Source organism: Oxyura jamaicensis, chromosome 4 (genome assembly GCF_011077185.1).
Source record: "Oxyura jamaicensis isolate SHBP4307 breed ruddy duck chromosome 4, BPBGC_Ojam_1.0, whole genome shotgun sequence".
In the NCBI taxonomy this organism is placed as follows: Eukaryota; Metazoa; Chordata; class Aves; order Anseriformes; family Anatidae; genus Oxyura; species Oxyura jamaicensis.
The window spans coordinates 57,895,976-57,919,498 of NC_048896.1; the positions used below are offsets into that span (position 1 = coordinate 57,895,976).

At 33.4% G+C, this 23,523-nt stretch overlaps 1 long non-coding RNA gene across 1 annotated transcript; it reads left to right on the plus strand.

Annotated features, from left to right (window-relative positions):
• The first annotated feature begins 9,769 nt into the window (after nucleotides 1–9,769).
• Nucleotides 9,770–21,030, plus strand: LOC118167026. The gene is made up of 3 exons (XR_004750887.1): nucleotides 9,770–9,853; nucleotides 9,977–10,180; nucleotides 20,880–21,030. It is a non-coding gene; the product is annotated as an uncharacterized LOC118167026 (long non-coding RNA).
• The last annotated feature ends 2,493 nt before the right edge of the window (nucleotides 21,031–23,523 follow it).

Here is a 23,523-nt window from a genome sequence, read left to right on the forward strand (position 1 = left end):
GATTAAGTTAAATGTGTAATTTTTATTTTATTTTATTTTATTTTTTCCTAAAGAGGTCCTTAAGGACCTAGGGTTTGATTTAAGACACAAGAGGTAAAATAGCATGCCCTGTTCTCAGTTGACAGAATAAGTGATTTTGTAAATTGAACCTGGAAATAATGAGTTGTTTCATGCCATTCAGCCTTTAATTTCAAGAATGAGTCTCAAAAATACAATAATCTGGCAGCACAGATCTGCTGATTCAGTGCACAATCAGAACCCTTCAGAATGGTGAGTGGTACTTTTTCCTTCTTTTTTTTTCCCTCTTACAAAGTATAATACTGGGTAAGTTATAATAATAATAATAATAGTAAATTATGTGATCTTAGTCTCAAGGTTCTGATTTTCTTCACCTAAAATACTGTAATGATAAGCATCCTTATAAGAAAGTAACCACTTATTTCTGTCCTAGCAAACTGAGAGGTTGGTTAGTCCAGAACACCTCCATATGGTGACCTACGTAACTTGTATCTGTTAAATTGCTATTCCTGACATAGCTTTAGCCTAGGCTAGTTAACATTGTCATAAATTATGGCTATTGCATAGGCTGGATTTTGTGGCCAAGGACCACTAGGAGTAAGGTGCTTGGATTTTTGTTTCAGAGTATAAGTTAATGTGATGGATAGAGACAATTAGAATCTCCTTGTTTCCCATCCCACCTTATTTACAGCTATTTAAAGCTACCACCTAACTGCAAGCAGACCTTAGAGATAATAAAAATCTTCTTGATACTGGAATTTTTCTGTGTTAAGAGCAGACATGGACAAAGTCAAAGTATGGCCAAAGCACTAAATGAAATATGACTACCAGGGCACATAAAAGATAATAAATACTTCTGTGAATACATTAGCAATAAAAGGCAAACTAAGGAAAGTGTTGATCTGCTGTTTAGTGACCCAGTAAAGTTCTCTGAATTATGACAACAAAACTAATACATATTTTCTCATTCAGTCTTCTCCAAATAACACAGTTGAGCATTTGCAATATGAGTAGTACAATTAGTATCAACAACAAGTATTTTGTATCAGACTAAAGAGAGGTGGATTCATATATTTGAAAAAATTATGTGCTGAATGGAGTAAATCAGACAAATTTGGTTCAAAGATCTTCAAAGCAACATTGAAACTATCTCAGAGGTTGTCTATTTATCAGTCAAAGATAACAGGAAAGGTTCCAGAAAACTGGAAAAAATATCTTTTACCTTCAAAGGAATCTTTTACTTTTGAAAGGAACAGCAAGAACATTTTAGTCCTGTCAAAACTTAATTTATGAAAGCAAAACTTAATTATGAAAGCAAATGAACTCTTTGCCAGCACCTGTGAAAACAAACAAACACAGGGTTATAAGTAGGAGCTGACAAGGAAAAACAAAAAGAAATCAAGTTAAACCTCTCATTGTCTTTTAAGAGAAGGTAAAGTAAAAGTCCATTTACTTGCTTAATGATATGTGAGTTTTCTGTAAGTGCACTAATGTGAAGGTCTTTACACCCCAGTTTGATGAACATCAAGATTTTAGTCACCAGACAGAATTTTTATTGAGGAGGAAGTAATCTTGTAAATGTAAATGTCCTCTTGGTAAAATAATAATCATACGAAGAAAAAAAAAAAAAAAAAATGAATGTTACACAATTTCTCATTAAAAGTCTCAGAACCAAGATTTTAAATTGATCTGTAATCAGTCCATAATCCTTTAGATCCTGGTGCCCTTTCCTCTCCCTGCATTAGTAGAAGACTAAACTGTTGTATTTTCAGTTAATGTAATTTCTAAGAACTGTTATTAACCAGCCACTTTGCATATGGAAATTTTAAATCCTTAAAATGCTGATAATTGACTTCTTGCTATAGGGAATGAGATGACTTGTTTCCTTATGTGGTGGGAATCTCCTTATATTATGGTCTTAAAGGCTAGGAGTTACATTTTAATCCTGTTTATGATACTGAGTTTTATCTGATTTTGGATTACTGGGTCTAAAAAAGGTAGATATTGTCTTGTTTAGGAAATAGAATAGGATGATTACAAGGTTTTCTTTCAATCTTTACTAAAAACAACCCTTGTCAGAATTCTTAAAAATTAGCTATTGGAATACTTCAGAAGATGAGGACTTAGCTTTTCTTTAATACCCCCTTCTTAAAATAGTAAAAAGAAATAAGCTTTGATTCTTTGATCTTTTGGTAGATGCATATATATTTTGTTTTAAATGTATACATAATAATTTTACACTAAGTAAATTTCAAAGACATATTCTATAACTCTTTTAGGAAATATTCCCATCATTGACATTTTTATTGTAATTGTATAACTTCAGATGAAAAAATATTCCATACTATCATTGAATCCAGTATATTTGGTCATTACAATTACATCTGAAAATTAAGTAAATAGCTTTCTTCCAATGCTGACTCAATGTATTCAATCCACTACTTACATCTGATTTTTATGGAAAAAAAATAAAATAAAAAATCTGAATCTCAGCACAAAGATAGCAGGTCAGGTTGGATGGGGCCCTGGGCAACCTGATCTCAGGGGTGGCATTCCTGCCCATAGCAGGGGGTTGGAATTAGATGATTTCTAAGGTCCATTCCAACCCAGACCATTCTATGATTCTTATTACTGAGAGATACTTTCATATTTTCTATTTTTAATAATTATATTATCAGATTTAGGGTATAAATATCAATTACTGATAGATTTCTAAAAGGTGCATCTGAAGAAACTAAGATGTCTAGTCAATTAATCAGGTGCAATTTGTTGCATGTATAAATCTATAAATCCTATTTTTCTAGTGGTTACCATGAGCTAACATTCTAACTATAGAGTTGCAAATATTTAAAATATAAATTAAAAAGTGGGGGTAAAATGTGTATGGCTCTTCAGGTGGAGCCATAGAACAATACTGTGGTAGGAGTATTATGTCCCTGACTATACTTTCATGACAAATTATCCTTCTTGAGATAAGTAACATACGGCAAAATTGTATGAGATAATTTTACAACAATGAATTAAATAGTAATTTGAGGAATTTATTTACAACATTGGAAAAAAAAATAAGGAAACATAAAAAAGAGAAAGAAGTTTAGACAGGCTTTTTGCTAAACACACAAGGAAATATTTTGAAACAAAACTACCAGTTGATGCTTACATAATGTAAAAGGATCTTGGAGAAATATAATGCAGATTGCAAAATTATAGTGTCATGATAATGCTTATAATCTTTCCCTATTTGTCTGATGTTTGTTCTACCAAGGATGGATCACCATAGCTACTAAGAAAAGATCCTTTCTAAATTTAGTAAGATGTTAAAAAAATAATGGAATAATTGTTCTAAATGTTATTGCTTGGGAAAGAATATACCACCAAACTGTCTTAAAGTTCTGAAAGAGCAATCAACAGTGTAACCTGCTGCCTTGACAATATATTAATGTCTTGGCAGGCTGTGTAATAATACTTCAGATATTGTTTTTCAAATGTCTTTCTCTGACATTTTTAAAATTAAGCTGCAAAATAATCTTTTTTGTTGCTGCTAAGTACAGATGAAACAAATTCTTTAGTAGATTACCTCTACTGCCACAGAAAAAAAAAAAAAAAAAAAAAAAATCTATCAATAAATCCAGAACTCCAGTAAAAAGCAAAACACAAAGTATATAATTGATTGTTGGCTAGCTACTCTTGTTCTGAAAATTAAATGATCTTTAAAAGGTCTTAAAAATGGAAACCAAAATTAAAGCATAGAATTTAGTGTATAGGCCAACATGACACACTCTATTATGTATTTACAAGTCTCTACAGTAGTCTTGAAATTGCACATGCAGTTGTTGAGGTTTTTATTTTGCACTCTCATTCTTAACTGTCTTCACTTTTCAGAGCTCTTTTCACCTAGTGCCTGATCTTCTGTAGTTTAAAATATGGAGTTATCTTTCATAATGTATGAAAATAGAAATAAAATTTTTCCATTTTTCCATGTTAGTTTAACTGGTATCCTTTGCCTGCTTTCTTGATGAGTGGTCCTTCTTGCTATCAAAGCACAGTAAATAAACTGAAAAGCCTAAATGGCTCTTAAGAGAACACATTTTAGAGAACAGAAGTGGTAAGGAAAATGAGATCATTCTTGAGACTTTCCTAGTCCTCTTCTGTAATCCAACCATGCTGTTGCTACTAACCATCCTAAAGAGAAACCTGACCAGTCTTAGCAAGATAGTTTATATCAGTAACAATACTACTGAAGTTGTACATAAAGTCACGTGACGGAAAAGACACATTTAGAACTATGCCTTAAGCAGCTCCATTTAGGCTGTTTAGCCATTACATAATTGTATTTATGTACACAAGACCTTAGAAGGTACCCATAGAATCATAGAGTGTTTCGGGTTAATAATTTGAGTAATTAGTTTTGCTCATTTGCATTTCTGTTTGAATCCCATTCTTATTTTTCAGATCTCTCTCTTGCTACTTAGTGGACCGGTATAATTTTCTTTATTTTTAGCAAAATATAGTCAGATCCAAGTAGTTTGCTTGGCATGAAAATTGAATAATGTATACATTTATAAAGGATGGTAGTACCTTTATTTTTTTATGTTGAAAAGTGGGGAAATATATTTTTGATATTGTAGTACATATTTTGCTTCCTAGAATAAATTTTGGCTAACAAGTGCAAAATTAAGTTATAATACTATAATCATGCTAAGAAAAAGTTTATTGATGAAATTGAACACAATTACCGCTGAGTGATTTTTTTGTTACCAGTAAGAATTAGATGCGTATCGTACTTCAAAAAGATGATAATCAAGGGTCAAAGGCAGAAGTAAGGTAATAATCTCTTCATTTTATCCTGTTAGTTCATATAGGGAATCCTACTTCAGCAGTATCACTAATGTAGGTCCTAATCTTAGGTACAGAACTGTTAGTAGGCACACATCATGAGTGACAGTTAATTCAAGGATGAAAATTGCATTTTAGGTGTTTCCTGGTGTTGGATTTGTGCCTGGCTCACTGACTTGACTGACTTCACCGTTTCAAATCTGGATTCTTATTCTGCCAGACCCAAGTTCATGACTTCTATTTTATAACATTTCTAGTAAACCTGCTTGTTTCCTGCTGGGGGATACTGCTTACTATACAAGAATCTGTGTTTACTTTAAGTGCAAAGAATTCGTAAAGAATGAATCATAGTAATGAATGTAATGTGTTTTTTCTTTTATTTTTCCATGGTCCTGTAATTATCAGACTAGGCTTTTGTGAGGCTTCAAAGGTGATATATGCAGGTGCTATATCCAAAAGAAAGTCTTTTTCTGAGTTGCTTTTGGGGCTGGGGAGTAGGAGAATGAATAGGAAAGAATGCTGGTTTAAATATTTTTTTATACACCTCAAAGGGAGTACAGGAGTACAGGCCTCTCCTCACGCAACATTGCTGTCTTAGACTCGGCACAAATGTTCACACAGTCATGTGCTGATTTTGCTTGGAGAATAAATGTGGCATGGACATTTGTTTTCTAAGCTGTGTGATCTAATCTGTTTGTCTGGAGCAAAGTGCGAGGAATCAGTATTAGGCTTTATCCTTAATTATTATATGCTGTAAAGTTCTAAAGCAAGTAGGAAAAAAATTAAACAAAAAAATGCTATTGGCATTTGAAGGTGGTAGAACCATAGCAAGTATTGTAAATACCAGATACGTTTGAGGAATATCTTTGAGGCTCCTCTGTTAAATATCTGCTTCTTTTCAAAGCTTTGCCTGAACTTTAAACAACAGAAATACAGTATCATAACTGTGTTTTTCATTTATTGTTCTGCAAATAGTTTGTTACCTTGTAAAAAATATAGTGAGATATTCTTTTTAGAATGAAGTATTTTGTCTTCTTACATTACTAGTAAAATAGCAACAACTGAAAGGATGCTTTCTACTTTCCTTTATTGTCATGAGTCAGAAAAGTCTACAATTTAATAACACAAAATATCTGATACTAGTCATGAGCTCATGAAAACTCCTCTAGCAGGTACAGCCATCAGTAAGACTGTTCAGTAGCACTCAGAGTCACAAGCAAAAATTTTTAAATGTCCTGAGATATTTACTAGGCAAAAAAATTGGTGATGAATTGTAATTGTAATTGTTCAGAAAAACCCTTGTTGAAAAATGCTTTGTTAATAGAAAACTATGTGGCGTGAGTGAACTTTAATTCTTCTTTTTGATGGAGCTTCAGAAGTCTGAGTGAATGTGCTGCGGTTGGGAAATAAAAATTTCTAAATATTTCATTTGTCATTGTCATAAAAGCTTAAAAGTCAGATGACTGAAAAGCTCTTAGTATTATACTTGTTTCTGTATTTATCTTCTCATTGCAACAGCACTGTCTCCTCTGTGTCTCCTCTGTGTCTCCAAAAAGTCTGCCAGCTTCAAGACTCTCTTCATTGTTGTCTAGGGTTCATTACTTTTCAAGTCACATCTGAAAATCTTTTATAACTTTAATTTCTCTCTTCTTACTCAAGCAATTATTATTTTATCCAGAAAATTATATTAAAAATTACTAAGGTGACTAAGTCAAGAACTCATATTAAAAAATGTTAAAATTAAAGTTGCCCATGCAACCTCCCTTTGGATCCCTTGGGCATATGCATTATAATGGTCTTCAATTACATCATCACAGATTTTATATATATATATATATATATATATATTTAAAGGGATCCCTGACTCATTCTGTCAGGGATTAACATCTTCCTTAATGAGGAATAGACAGCATTTTGTTCTCTTGCCCTTGTTCAGTGTGTGGACATGCCTTATTGACTTCAAACTATTCAGACCACACTCTTTAAGCAGAAATTATTGATTTTTCTATGCTATTTTTTAAATGAAACTCATTAATATAGTGTCAGACTTTATATTCACAAAATCCTCATTAGGTTAAGGGATTTTATTATCTCCGTTTTACAGATGGGTAATTGCCATGCAGAGAAATTAAGCTTAAATGTACTCACTAACTTTGGGTGCCCAATTTTGGGTGTCTGTAACGTCCTATTCTTCAGTGTGTTTAAATCTATACACATTCAGGCTATGGGCTCTAAATTTTATTTCTTTTAAATATTCAGGAATTTGGCTCAGGATCTGTAGTGGGAAAAAATAGAAAACAAAGATTTAAGAACTAGCAAAGGAAAGCCTTTAAAAAGTCATTGTAAAATTCTGAAACATTTCCACAGGGCATCTAAGGAAAATGCTAACATCTAATCCAGATCTGTAGTGCATCTAGAGCTACCTCATTTTTATTTCTGAAGCTCCTTCTTCCATTCACTGCATATTCAGCAAAAAATAAACAGATTGCATAAGGAAAATAGATAATTATACTATGTTAGTACTTTTTTCTGTAAAGTTCTTGAATATAAGAGTGATTTCCAGAAATAAAGAAGGAACATTAAGTGATGACAGCAAGCTCAATAACAGGTATGTACAAAGAGACTGTGGTTTAATAGTAGACATCATCTCAATTTTTCTCTTGCTTTAATTTTGAAATGTTGATTTTGTATCAAATTTTAAATAAGATCATAATTACGGATGGGATGGAAGGGTTTATTATATTTATATTTATTGATTACATTAGTATCAAATAATCTGTATGTGTGTGTGTATACATTTTTGACACGTTTTCAAATAAGGAACAGAAAAGCATCCTACCATGTCTCATAACCACTACCCAGCTCATCAACAGTAATGGAGTCTTTTATTTCCCAGCAGAGACCTGTGGCTTTTGAACTAGCAGAACAGGATGCAGTGCCAGGTGATTTCATCCTTTGGGGGGGGGGGGGGTCAGTGTATTGATACTCACTGCTGATAGAGGACAAAGGAGGATAAGATTTCACTGGAAGATCTGGGGTGATTCTAACCTTAATCAGAAGGTTAAAGGTACCACATAGTGACTTTACCAGTCCCCTCATCTGAATATCAGCTTCATACCCCCACAGCCTGCCTCACCAGCTCCCTGCTTGCTTCTTTTATCATGTACAGGATTTTGTCCCATAGCTCCCATCCACATTTGTGTTCCCCTCCATGATCAAAATTTTGATTCTCTATATTTGAGCTGGGTAACATTTTTTTTCGTGATGATAGAGGGCAGTGACATTGCAAGCACAAGAAAGGCCTTTTATCACCTTGCTATGGGTGCATTTAAAAATATTAAATGTTTCTTTCAGTAAGATTATTGTATCGATAACCTTGTCAAATGGGATACTAAGACAAAAGGGTGAAGTCACAGACATAGTATACAGAGACACAGACCTGACCAGCAAAACAAACCTAACAGAGACAGAAACAGGAAACAAACCTTGTTAGTCATAGCAATTGATGGTCTATTAAGAAAATGTAGGCAAACCAGGACTTTGACAATGATTAGGATGCAAACCTGAGTGTTTGAGATGGTGGTGGTGGGGTCAGTGGGATTATGCAAACTCATGAGGGAATGTGCAGGGGAAGGGAATTGCTGAGGGAGCAAGGGAGGAACAGACAGGGTGATAAAAGGGACCAGTTTTGTGTAAAATGGGGCCAGTCAGTGCACTTTTCTGACCAAGCCCTGTACCTGATAACTACAATCTGTCCTATCTTATCGTTAAATCCTTTCTTAACTATTTGTCTGCATAATCTTATCCTGTGTGTAAATGCTGAAAGATCTGAGTGCCAGCCAGCAGAGTCAACTGGCTTGAGTGGGTATGGGGCCAGCTGCTGGATCTGTGCTCACCCTCAGTGCTGGCTGAACCTGTAAACAAGGAAGCAGCAGCTGCCGTATCTCTCAGACAGTATAAGGCCCCTGGTCCTTGGGCACCAGGCTGGGCTCTGGTGACTATGCAGAAGGGGTACTTGGGCTGCAGCTGACTGAGGAGGCATCTGCTTTTAATATCCTTTACAGAAAGTTTATGGCTTGGCAGAAGTACTTCTGAAGTGTACATAGGACAGAGGGATATAATTTTGAACTATTATAAGAGTATCCCTACCTACTCCTTGGTGCAAGTATTATGAAAAGTTTCTCTTTGGTGAAGGGCTAATTATTCCAATTATTAATATGAAAGCTTGTTTGTATTATTTATTTTCTGGGTTACAATGCTTATACCTGATAATCTTTAGATATTTTGTGTGATTATAACCAAAACAATGAGAATTTGCAAGACAAATGAATATGTCATATTCTTTATCTTATTTAGATGTTGTTTGGTTCAAAATCCTATTTAAGATCATAATACGACTGGGAAAAATTATAATGCACTTATCCAGGCATGGATGGAATTCAAATTTTTAAATGTCCGTTCTTGCAAGGTTGTGCAGGATTAGATATAATGTTCTTTATGTAGCTGCAGCAGAAAAAGATAGTAGCTTCACTTCCTCATGACTATTGAAAACAATGGGGAAACGCTATTTCCTACATGCTTTCATATGTAGAGTTTTTCGCCAATGTAACACTTGCTCAAAATATTATGGTTTAATGTCATTTGTTTTTTGTTTGTTTGTTTGTTTGTTTGTTTTTCAATAAATGGTCGAAATCTCTACAGTATACTGGTAGCTCAGGCACTTAGGTTATTTGAGAAAATTGAATTGAGCTGGGAGAAACTGTGGTTATGAAGTGTGTAGTGCCTGCAAACAAACGGAAAAAGATGCATATTCCCTCAGCAATAGCTACTTCCAGAGAGCAGAGAATGTCAATAAGTAGGCATATGAGGTGGCTATAGCAAATAGTGCAGACAGAGGAGGAGAAACAGATGTTGCAACACTGTGACACTGCATAGAAGACCAATGTGTTACATTAAAATAAGCAGTTTCCCGGCTACAGCTGGCCATGCATAGCACAGTGTACAGTTGGAATTTATAATGCCATAGCATCTGATTCTGTGTAAGGTTTTCATTTTATTTTTCAGACAATTATAATCTCTCTCATTTTCTCTCTCTCTCTCTCTCTCTCTCTTGATAACTCAGATTTGCTTGACAGAAGAAAAAAAATGCTGCAGTGTTGTCAGGATCTCTAACTACAATCCTCTGGCAATGAAAGAGACCCCAGAAATTACGTATAGCATGCTGCAGTGAAAACATTAAAAGCCTCACTTTCCTACCTGCTGCACCCCAGTCGTTTTCTCTTCTTGACACAAGATGGAGAAGAGGGGACAACCAGTAGTCAGAAAGGTAAAAGAAATACATTTCTTTTAAAGTTGGAACAAGTCAAAAAGTAATGGACATTTTTCAGGGCGGAAGCTTGTTGCTTTGGTTATATTTTTGAACTTCAGGGCATATAAAACTCTTAAAGAAATGCAAAATAAAGTTGTTTTGTGCAGATTTTGTTTTGTCACAGAAATCTTGGTCTTTTCCAAAATTGTTTTTTCCTTGCTAAGATTTGAAAGAAGTTATGTATTTATAGGCGTATTCCTCAACTATATATATCTATGTATTTGCTCTCCTTGAAAAAGATCAGGAGATTAATGTATTGACAGATAGGAAATTTAAAATTATGAATACAATTTTTATACGGTTTTCATGCCTGCAGGTTTGACCACAATGAATAAACCGTGATGTTTGTTTAGTTTTCTGTGGTTTACAGTAGTCCTTCCAGGCTATGGCAGCTTAGTCTTTTTAATAATTTTATTTTGCCTTTGGAGAAAAGCCTGCTGCATATACTGAGTCCACAAATGAATGTACAAATATTAAAAGGGGAAAAGGGATTTATATTTGTGTATTAGATTGATCTAATTACATTATAGAATCAAATAAAATCACTTCTCTGGAAACCAGACCGCTAAATTTCATGCGTAACTGTATATCCATTTTGCAAAAATAAACCAATTATGTCATTGGTATATTCACATAGAATGTGATTGAAGGGCCCAGCCTTTTAGTAAACACACACATTCTATTGAAAGGTGCAGGCTTTTTGCTTCTTAATACGAGATTGGCTGTCCACGCCAGTAATTTTCAACATTCCTCCCTCTTCAAATCCTGTGGATGCGGTTTTTCTATCACCTTCTTTTTCAGGGAATCCTTTCCTACCCATCTCCTTTGCTGACAATTTACTCAGTTTCTCCAGAGTATCAGATACAACCTTACTCTTGGCTTCATCTGTAGTTCTCCCATCTCAACTCAATTTTTTAGTGATTCTCTCTTTTACCTGCAACTTTCTGAAGTAAAAGTTTTGTTCTGCTAATCCTGTAAGGCCTCAATTTATCTGTAATCCTGACCATTTTTTTTGTAATTATTTCTTTGTTCTTCCTTCTTACGTATTCTTCTTTCCAGATAATAGAGGAATTCACCTAAAAAGTATTGTGGTGTGAAACCTGAATGTGCAATGCATGGCTTCTGCTTCGCTGTGCTGCAGAATACAGCAATAAACTCCAAGGTCAAATGATCAATGGAGCAAGTATAGGTGAGAGAAGATATACAGTCCTTCCTGCATAAAAAAATCTAGGGTTTGCTTGTGGACCAGTTCAAGTTGCACAAAGCATCAGAATGGCAAATAGCCCAAAGTAATTTTGTTTCTCTTATCTTGGTAGTGAATGTTTTCCAAAGAGGGTAATACTCTCTGTCAGCAACACAACAACAACTTATAATGTCTACATCAGCTGTGTGATCTTTCATTCTTTTGCTGGAACAATAATCCATTACATTTTTACTGTCTTAAACAATATGTTTACTTCCATCCTCCAGCTATCCTTTCTCATTTTGTCAGGTAGGACAGGAAAACATTAAAAAACAAAACAGAAAAGAAGTAATTAACTCTGTCTAAGATAGGCTATTTTCTCACATTTCCTGCAGAGACATGTTACAAACTGAAGAAGAATTAATCCTCAGCTGCAAAAGTATTCTTCTACCTTTCACTGTTTCTACAGATTTGCTTCTTATCCCCTTTCAGCAATACACTTAGTTGTTTTTGCTGAGACAGTAATATTAAAGCTGAAATTAGTCTTGAAAAAAAAATTAGACTGTAGGCCAAGTGGAAGAAAACTGAGTGAAATCAGAGCAGGAGAGGTTTCAAATTGATGGTCTGTGTTCATTCTAGTAAGTCAATGTGGTTCAGCAAAAGACTAGAGCTGTATCAGAGTAGGCAGTCAGAAACGTGGGGGAACCAGAAAAATGCCAAGGATGAAGCAAAACTGGAACAGAAAATGTGGTGTGTGTGTTGAGGAGGTGAAGGAGAAAGAGACATTCGAGAGTCTGAATGATTAATAATTAACAGACGTGAAAACAACCTTAGGAAAGAGATGTGATTCTAAGAGTACAGTGCTATACTAAATGTTACAGATGAACACTGGGGAAAAGGCTATGCCCTCAGGAATCTGAACAACACTATATAGCTGGTAATTCCATGACCTCTCTCTCACTGACTAGGAAGGATTATCTTTGCTAAAATAAGTTTATCCCTAAGTCTTGACTACTAAAAGATTTATATAGAAATAAAAATAAAATGAAATAAAAACTCTGCAACAACCATCCTGAAAATGGATTACTGGACAAGCAACAAGGACATATCATTTAATCACCATTTTGTAAATGAAATGTTACTGTCATCAGCTAGGAAGCACTGTTGAACTGATTTTTTTTTTCAGGCAGAGAAAACAAGTTTTCTGAAGATGCCCAATTGTAAGCACAATAGTAGACTTCAGGATTACATATCTTTACTAGAAAACTTTACATATATAAACTATGTGTTAAAAAGATAAAATGAGAATACACCAGAAAATATTTGTTCTAACTGCATTAAAGGCACTAATTTAGGCTACAGTAATTTAATACATGGTTTAGTCACAGAACTAGTTTAGTCTGCTGTTGACTACATAATGCTGTAATTTACTGTTCAGCTCACTTCCCTTTGGTCTACATAGGATATGAACAATGTTTGAAAACTGATTTTCTAACGTATAATTATAATAAATTTTAATTGTGAGTGTATTTTTTATTATCAAAACAAAACTGAGGAATAAATTAATTAATGCAGCCTCTGAAAAAAATGCTAGTATTAGGGACCATTGTCCAGGAATGAGTTATGAGAAGTTATCCATTGTGGTCATCATTCTGAACTCAGTAACTTTCTATAACTGAAGTATGATATTAATGCTACATTAAAGTAAGTAGTCCATGTCATCACATATAAGGAAGCAGCTATAAAATTATTGCAGAATTCCTAGGGCCTCTGAATTTTACCAGCTGAGTTGGAGGATTTGGTCAGCTTATGTATTTTTTTCTAGTTTTTCTATAACCATTCACTTCCCATGAGACATTTTTCACCTAAAGAACCCCAGGTGAAAATCAGAATAGGCTTGGGTCTGGCTGCAACCCCAAAAAACACATCCTTCTTAGAAAACAGATGATCATTGTCATGGGTACTTTTTCCCCACTACCTTTTGTGCAGAAACTACAAAAGTATCAAGATCAGATACATCCTTGATAGTGCCAGACACAGTGCTCCTCCAGTTTCTCTCTAATAACCAATCTACAATTTTCAGAGAATAGTAAGAATTTCCAAATGACCAGAAATTGGGAGTGACTGTGGCTCTGAATCTAGAATGTTAATGAGACTCCACCCATGCCAATCTGAATGAGGTAGTGAATGAAATACTGATACCTATACGTATATCCAGGTAGCTAGTTTTTGTATCATCCAACCCATCTGAAAAAAATGGTGTAAAAAAAATGGTAGACATCTGTTTGGTAAATTACTTGAATGCCCAGACTCATTTATCTAGGTGTCACCTCTAACTATTCTAATGTTTGTCATGTAGCTGTGTCTTTAATTCACCTACACCAAAACATAAGGTGATAATAACGTAATTAATGTGAGATATCAGATTTATAAAGTTATCTGAAATCAGGAAATTCCTGTTATGTTGTCAGTTATTAGGTTAGAGGTTGGACTCGATGATCTTGAGGTCTCTTCCAACCTAGAAATTCTGTGATTCTGTGATTATCTTAGGATGCAGATAGCAAGAAAGACTGATCACTAGAGGAGAGGAATGGTTGAGTGATTCTTTCAAATGAGAAACAGTATGTCTTTCACTATATAGCCTCCTTTACAAGAGGCTGGCAAAGGATGGTAAGTGAAATTCCACCACATACAGTGGACTTTGTCATATTTCATTATAAAAATCTAGGAAGACTTGCATTATTACTTCACTATCCCTGAAAATTTGTTCTTTTACTAGACTGTGTAAAGTCATTTTGGTGGAAGATGAGGTTACTGCTTCAGTGCTCAAGCTGTGGTCTATAAGATAAAGAGATGTACAATGAAGTTATGCAAATGAAAAACAGTGCTTGACTTTCATTATTTTCCTATTTATAGCTAAAGCATATCCTAGTACATAGAAAATTATTGCCTTCTGAGATATAATTTATAATATTGTCAGTGATTCTAACTTTGACCTGCGTTTATCATTTACATTGCTGCTCTTACTGTTTTTCTTCTCATTTTCTGTATCCCGATAAATTAGATGACAGGCTCTTTGGGGCAGTAGCCATGTTTTGCTGAATGTTCTCTGCTATGAAACAAGCCCTGCTTTAGATTTGGCTGAATGTTTGCTAACACTCTAAAGAGAAAAAAACTTCAGAATGAATTGTGGCCCCTGAAAAAAACTGTAGTTAGGAGTCTCATCCTGTATTTATTGCAGAGATTCACTTCACTGTTTTCCTTACACATCAAATATTAAGTAATGGTGTATTGAAGAACTGGTCAAAATAAAAGCAAAGTGAATTTCTTGTTTTCCAGTATCTTTGTAGCTAGACATAGAGAGGCACAAAATCTTTTAATTTGAATCAAGGTAGTTATTCCTTAGTCCTGTGTCTCTGCCATCATTAATATCAAGACATGATTTTATACTCCTTAAATGTATGGGAAAATCTCCCCTGATTTAGATTAGAATATTTAAATATTAGATTTAGATCAGTGTCTGTTCCCCCATCACTTTTTTCTTTCTTTCTTTCTTCCTTTCGCTGAAAATACCAGATTGCGTTTGCTCAGCTGAGTCTCTTATGCCAATAAACAGCAGGCATGCTGACACTTTACCACAGGTCACTGGGGATCCAGTTTCTTGAATGGATTTGACTTTCCTGTTGGCTGATCAAAATACTGATGTTGTCAAAAGTGGAATATGGATGTACACATTTTGCATCTCTTACTTATCATGGAATGTTTGACATGAAATGAGAAGCACAGGAGAGTTAGTCATGTGAGAATCTCTTGTCTATGCTTCGCTGCTTCTTGTCTCCATCCATGAAAGCTATACATAACCTTTGAACACCCACAGTGAAGTGCTCAAATAATAACAGAAACTCTTAATAAGTGAAAATATGGAAACAACTAGCAAATGTGAAGTCTTATTTTCATAAATTATAGGTTTGAATGGGATATACTGGATTATTATTATTTTTTTTTTTTTTTATCCTAATATATAGGCAAATACTGCTGATTTTCTTTACTCACTGAAAACTTTAATTTTTTTTCCTTTTAAAGATAACAACATACAAGCTTTCAGAAAGGAACATTTTTTTAGAATGCTGTAAGGCACAATATAAACCTATCTGCAAATAAAAAATTCAGAGTTCATCTTTTCTTTATTTCTTTGTCTATAACCTCAGAATTTTATTTGCTGGTGCACCATGCTGGAGACCTTAGTAGATGAGGGATATTCTTGGCTAATGGCTGTATTAAAAAGATGTATGAAAATTTAGAAAATATTTTTGGAGGCAGGTATTTTGTATGACTATTGAGATCAGCTGGGAGAAAAGTGGGGAGAGGAGAGGAAACATGTGAAGGACTGTATTTGATCAATAATTTGAAATTGGTGTGTTAGCTTGTGCCATTCCTCTAATTGAAGTAAAGTTCTGAAATAAGTGCTTTGTGATAAAAAGTTAAGTTTCACTTTGAAAACATGGAAGCAGAATATTCAAAAATCTGCTGAAAATATAAAATAGATATATAACAATTTGTATTTTTCCACATCCTTTTTGTCTAAAAGAACCAAACTTCATGTCTGAGACAAGATATATGCCATTTATATATACATATATATATATATATAAATACAGTTTAAGCTCATCCAAGAGAGTTTCCATGTTTTAGATACAAAGAAACATTTTTTTTTTTTTTTTTTTCTGTACTTAATGAGTTGGATAAAACGAAAACCCATTTATACAGCTTCTGAAATCAGCAGGCCTATATATACACCTCACTTTTACACAAAGACATAGTTAAAAGTCAAGGATTTTCATGTTGTGAATGGGATTTAAACTGTTATGTTTAATTAAAATATATTTAAATGACATTGCCAACAATAGTATCAAATAATGCCAATTCAGTTTTGTATTATTGACTATCTTTAGTCTTAATCACAACTTAATTTAATGCAGTTTATTGAAGAAATAATCTGCGTTATTCTTTTTTAAATACACTTGACAATAAACATTTAATTTCCAAATGAGTAGGGAGGACTGAATGTGAAATACTAAGTATCAGGACAAAACATATGGGTAAAACAGTATTTGATTATTTTGTAAAATTCAGTGTTGCTATTTTAATTTTTATGTTTTTAATATTTTCTTAATTTTCATTTTATTGAGATATTTAAATTCCCTTACTAGTTGGTAGATGCTTTTGATAGTTCTACAGTATAAATTGATCATCATTATTTTCTCCTGTTGTTTCATTCTAAAACCACATCTTACTCAAGTGTGCTACACTTCTATCGCTACATTTCCAGTTAACCTATTGATATATCTGACAATTAATGAAGTGGAAAAAAAAAAAAAAAAAAAAAAAAAAAAGTAAATAAAAAATTGTAAGGACACAGAAAGAGAATAGGTAAAAGTTGGTGTCCCTGTATCTCAAATTATCAGTACTAGAAATTCACATAAAATTTGTCTTTCTGACTGAACCACATCTTTCCTTGCTTTAATGACTTATCTTATATCCAGTAACTGTGTAATTTAGTTTGTCTATAGAGAAACTCATAACAACAATATATGATCACAGCTTCTGTAATAGTTTCATGAAAATAATTACTGAATAATCCTCTTTAATTGAAATCAATTCTTATTAATGACAACTTTCTCTGTATTTTTTTAATTTAGATATTAAAGTTTAAGTCTTTCTGAAATGGAATAGCACATTCTGAGAGTGTTTTCTTCCAATGCTAACGTTATTCTTATCTTATAAACAACACACTTTTTTTACATGATCACGTTACTATTTACCTTCTTTTCTCTTCTTTTCTTTTCTCTTCTTTTCTTTCTTTTCTATTCTTTTCTATTATTTTCTTTTCTTTTCTTTTCCCCTGGATGTCCATAATTGTAAAAGCATAATAATTAGAGCAGAATAGCCAAATGGCCTCATATAAACTTCTTTGGAACATTTTTAAAATAAGCTCTTTTCTGCTTTTTAATTTGGAAGTGGGCCTTTTCCATTTTTAATTTGTTTTCATAAACTCTCAGTTGCACTAAAGGTTTGTCGTAATGGGTTTTTAAATACCATTGTCAGGATGCCCTATGGCAATTTTCTTCTGATTCTTAATAGCATACAGCTGGGCAGGAATGGTTGCATCAAGATGTCCACCAAAATCAAAGAATCATTTTAGCTTGGGAGTAAAAATGCAGTATTCATATTTTGAATGACTCATTTATATTCCCTCTTCCTTTATACCAGTTTTTGAAGGCTGTCTCTAGAAAAGCCATAGCTAAAACTGATTTGCTGACTTTGAGTTTAAGGACCTCAAGGAGATATGTATTGTGGAAGAAAATGTCAGAAGCAGAAAAGGAAGGTTTTAATCTCTTGTTGAATTGTAATTCTTACAAGATCAAAGGATAAATCTCTCCTTGGTTCATTCCCAACATATTGACAAGAGCAAGGAAAAAATAGTGTTTTGAGGCCTCTCTTACCTTTTCTTCACTAATTCTGTGTTTCCCTGTTCTTTGTGACACCCTTTTTACTACGTATTTGCTATGGTTTTTTGCATGGTTTCAACAAATTACTGGCTTTACAATTCTACATCATAGTTTCTTTATGAGTTAGACAAGAAAAGATTAGGAAGAGGCCATTTCACCTCTCACATGGCTATATCAAGTTTCCAAGAAACCTAATGTGGTGGAAAGACAAAAGAAGTGCAGTTACCAAAACATCCCTATCTATAGAAAAGGATTAGACAATCCATGCTTTTTAAATGGGGACAGTTTATTGTCTCATTAACTCAAAAGAGTATTTTATTGTAGGATTTTCTAGATTGCTAAATTGAAGTCAGTTAAATATGGAATGTGAACATGTCCCTATATTCAAAACAGAAGGAAAAGAATTAGTGAGCATACCCAATATTTTGTGGGAAGGTTTCACTAAGCATACTGGATCATAGATTTGGTGAAAATGTGATTAAAGATATAGAGAGTTAGAGAGGTTGCTGTAACGTGAGGCTATTTTTGAAAATGAAATCTGATAATTGTTTTTTTGTTGTTTTGCTTTTCTGATGGTATAGATCAGAAGAGCAAATCATGGTAAACATCATTGCTGTATGGGTAGTAAAATTGTTTATTCTGGTAAAAGGGCAGGGTTTTTTTTGTTGTTGTTGTTGTTTGTTTGTTTGTTTTCAAAAATATAGCTGCTAGCAATATCCCTATCCTCTGAAACATGATATAGTGGTTGTTACAAGAAAAGTGATGATAAATATCATGAATCTTTCCAGTTGTACATATTAAAAGCAATATTTAGCTTTAACATGTAAGAATAGTGATATTCTTCCTGAAAAATTATACATGGGCTTATATACTATTCTTCTTTTGTTTAAGTACATTCATGAAGAGAGAGTGTGGGTGAATTTGGATGTCCTGTGTGGAAATAAATTAGTAATTTTTACTAGATAATTTTATAACACGCAGCTGAAAGTTCAAGAGGACATCCTCTCATAGTACAAACTTTTTATATCACTAAAAAGGTTTACTCAGCTATGGGTAATGAACTTTTGGCTGTGATTTCATTAGATGAAGAATTAAGCACCCATTCTGTGAATCATAAAGAGAAAGTAGCAATACACTCCACCTTGCTTTTTTGAAACTCCCACTTACTGATTGTAGTAAGAAAGATTTTGAAGATTTTTCCTTTTTGAACATCCCCCCCTTCCTTAGATATTCATCACATACACTTTTATTTTTTTTTTTCAACTTTGCTTAACCTTTAAGCACTGTCTTTTCCTATTTCTAGTAGTTTCCTTTTCATTGCTATTCCCAACTTTCATTTTGATTCTTATTCAAATGTAAATGCCATTCTTTTTGTCCATGCATGCAGAAGTACTTTGATCAGTAGTTAGTGTCATCTTAAAGCAATTGTTTACTTTTTTCTACTTTTTCAACTTTCAAATTCCTTTTTTTTTTTCCCATTCTGATTACTTTTTTTTTTTTTTTTTTTTTTTTTTGAGTTCACAAGCTACATTGAATAAAATGCTTTGACTTTCAAATGCCACACTCTTGTTTTATTTTCCTGGGTTTTCATTCACCAAAGGCAAAATAGAACATATGGTAGAATTCCTAAACTATGGAGCTAATTCACAAACCTACTATTTCCACTAGCAATCACTTGTATTTCTCATTTATTTTCACTATGTACACTTGTTAAGAAGTGTCATTCTCCAAGCATACCAATATCTGAAGCAATTTAAAATATTTTCTCATAAGTACAAGCACACAGTTCATTGTAGAGCCTAGAGTAAAATTTTCTCCCTGTTTACCTAATGTTTTAACATGAGCTAAATACATTCAGCCTAAATATATAGGTTATTGAGAAATTATCATTACTGTGTTTTTTATTCAGCGAGTCAGAGTCTGAACCAAGGATATGCAGAAGAAAGTTTGAATAACTATTAAGTTATACAAAGCTCCCCCATGAAAATGGACACGCTATTGAGTTGAAAGTTTTTCTTTAATCAGTTAATATAGTTTTCTTACTTCATAAAAAATCAGGATTGTCTTAATTTAGCACATAGAAGTTTATAGTTCATTAAATTTAAAAGAAAGGAAGGAAAGAGAAAGAGAGAGAGAGAGAAAGACAGACAGACAGACATGATTTAGAACAATTGGTTTCATAGTAAGGTAGCTGTTACTTTAAATATGACTGAGAATAGATTCCATGAAACAGTAATGTGTTTTAGAATTAGAGGACTGGTCAAACAGACTGTGATGTAGGAGACTAAATACTTTCATCTTCAAAGTTAAGAGAATACAAATTTCATATTCTATAAAAAACATTCTAGACTTGGAGAGTGAGTAAATCTATGATAAGCAGCTTACTAAGAAAAGACAAGAAATGAATTTTCTGAAAATCTGTTTAGAATTTAAAATAATGGCACTGGTAAAAAATGTCTGAATTTTCCTTCGCTGGAATGTTAAAAAAAAGTACCATTACACTAAGTGTATTGCTCTTTTAAAAGATTTATCTTTTAGGTAGCATACAGACTTGATGCTGAAACAATTGTAAATTGATTTGTATTGTTTTACTTGTAATGTATGATATTGTGCTTGTCATGGACCCTGCCAATAAAGAAAAGATAAAAGGTACAGTGGATGTTTGTCCTAAGGAATTCTGCTGAAAAAAAATAAGGCTTCTGACAATATACAATACAAATTATGACCTACTTCTGGCTGAAGCTATTAAAATTAAGTTTCTCTTCTCTGAATACAAATATATATGTAGTGTTCTATATATCTGAGTAATGAAAACCATATATTTCTGTTTGTTTTAATTATGTAGAGATTAAATCAAAATAAAATAATGAAATGTTTTGCAACTGGAATTTCTGTGTTTTTATTTTATTTATTTATTTATTTATTTATTTATTTTTACTTTATGAGTTGTTTTAATTACTTTCAGGGTCACTGTTCTCTGGGTCTGCCTCCCTTGTCTGGTGATGGTGCACAGTTTACAGAAGAAGGCCCTTGGAGGAGCTGCCTGCTTTTTGCAGTGACCAAACGTTTATGCTCTTTGAGGAGGAGGCTGGTTCAAGGAACCTGCAGTTACTACAGTGTGCTCATTATCTTCCCTCATGGCATCTCCTTCCTTAAATGTCACCTTTGCTGCCCTTGTGAGATGTCACATTTCAGTTGGGTAAGCAATTTGGTTGGAACTCTAATCACAAAGAGATGTCCAAGCACCAAGATTAGGGGCTTGTGGTTGATTTCCCCCTCGCTCCCTCCCTCCCTCCCCCACCCTACTCTGCCCCCCTGACAAGTTGTATCCAGTAGTAGATCGTTTGTGTATGGCACCTCAACGCCATAGCAAAATGAAAGCTGCTGGCAGAAACTTTGAAGGAGTGAGTCTTTCATACATGAACAACTTGATGCAAAAGGAGGATTGAATGGTTGCTGTCTACAAATACAAAACAAGGTTACTTACCTAGAAGAGGAAAAACTAAAAAATATTATAAGAGGATGAATAGTTACATCCTTTGCGTTGAATAAAAATTAGCTATAATTAGAAGTCCCTTAATGTCTTCTTAAATCTTCTTAGCAAGCCAAATCTGTCTTTCACTGAAAATGCAGGAAGCAAAATTTAAATAATAAGGGGCTTCTAAGACAAGGACCAATAGTTTTATGAAGACAATTTTGAGACGTGTATCTGATGTGACAGAATTTCTTAGGAAAATAATTTCTGTTCAACAAACCCCATATTTGCTTCTTTATTGGCTTTATAAAATATAACTTGTTTTAAAATGAGAATAAATCAATAGCATTACTAATTGGTAATAAGACAGGTTATTAGGTTAAATAGTGTGTCTCTATATATGATTACTATGAGCAAAAAATCAGATGGTATTTGTAGGTATTTTTTTTAAAAGAAATTGATAGTCATTTAGAAAGACGTGAACAAGCTTTCAGTTTCAAAATATTCTCTTTCAATGCTCTGACTTGCTTTGATTTCAGCTGAGAGCTCTATTATTGTGAACCGTTAAAAATCAGATCTTCAATAGTTATCATATGCATGAAGGTTTAGAATGATATGAATACTTTTGAAATGCTTTGCTTACAGTATTTATACATGCTTCAATTTCTCTGCTATACATGCTGTAATGTTGAATGAGTTAAACTCCATGCAGGATTTAGCACGGAGGTGTGAGCATCGAAGGAACAATTATCCAATGCAGTATGAACTCTTAGAACTGTGAATTAGTATTTAGAGTTGGAAGGGACCTTGGAAGACAGAGAAGTAAAGGGAGCCCAAAAGGGGAAGTATGTGCTTAAGTTACCTGTACATGTTTGACATGTTTGACATGTTTGGCATGTTTGACATCATGCTTCCACAGCAAGTCTTCCTGTGGCCTTGATTTCCAATATAGCTGAAATAGTGGTTATGTCGTGGGGAAAGAGTCAATTTTCATCTAGAAACACCTTGAACAGATGTCCTATGAAGTAACAATGGCATTTGTGGTGATACAAAGGTGATGATGGGAAAGCATAGTTGAAGGTCCTGTCAGCTGGACAGACTATAATCTTTTTTTAAAAAAATAAGGAAAAAATAAATTGAAAAAATATTGCAGCAGAATATGAATATTTTCTGTCTCTCTTGCCTATACAGACTGAATTGAATTGTTGCACAGTAAAAGACAAATACTCAGTTTCTCGATATAGTTTACTTTTGTCACATATACTTGCATTTAAAGTCCTCATCAGGAGGTAAACTAATTTCAGCTCATAGTGGGACTATTGGTTTAAAACTATACTCTTGAATTTTAGAATTAACTGCAAAATTTTGCAATGAGAGGGTCTGTGAGCATGTTTGAAATTTGTGCATGGGGTTTATTCAAAAAAAGCATCTTGGAAAGCTTCTTAAAGAAACCTAGGAAAAAAAATCATTTTTGAAATTGATTTTTCGAATTTGAAATTTATAAACTCAGCCACACACAATCAAGATTTCAAGGAGATATTAGTCCTTTCTTCAAGGCAGGTGCAAAGGGTTTTGCAGGGTCAGAATGTATGAAATATTAAGTAATAAGTAGAAAACAAGAAAATTTAAACTGGTAGGTTGGACAAAGGAGATTGATATGCTTTTACTCACTGGAAATACAGAACACAAAAGCTTTTTTGGATTGTTTGTATATTTTTTTTTTGTTCTGATCAACATTTAAATAAATAAAAAAATAGCTGTTAGAAATTTTAGTGAAACTTAAAAAGCATGTAGATTGGAAATCATCAGTGCAGTAAACTGCAAAACCATTACCAGAATGGCATCAAAACAAGAAAACAGAAAAAGTAAAGTTTGAAAACTCTTTGAATTGTTGTAGTTTTCATAATTAGTCATGCTTTAAAAAATAATAATAAATGTTGGCACCATTAGTAATTCTGAATTCCTAATTAAAAAAAAAAAACAAAAAAAAAAAACTACAACAACAAAACCTCATTATTCTCATTCCTTTTATTGCAGCCCTAATTTCAGTAAGATTGTCCAATAGCACAAAATCTTCACAGTGATTTCAGTATAAATTCAGATGAACTCTCTATATGTACAGGTGGAAATCATA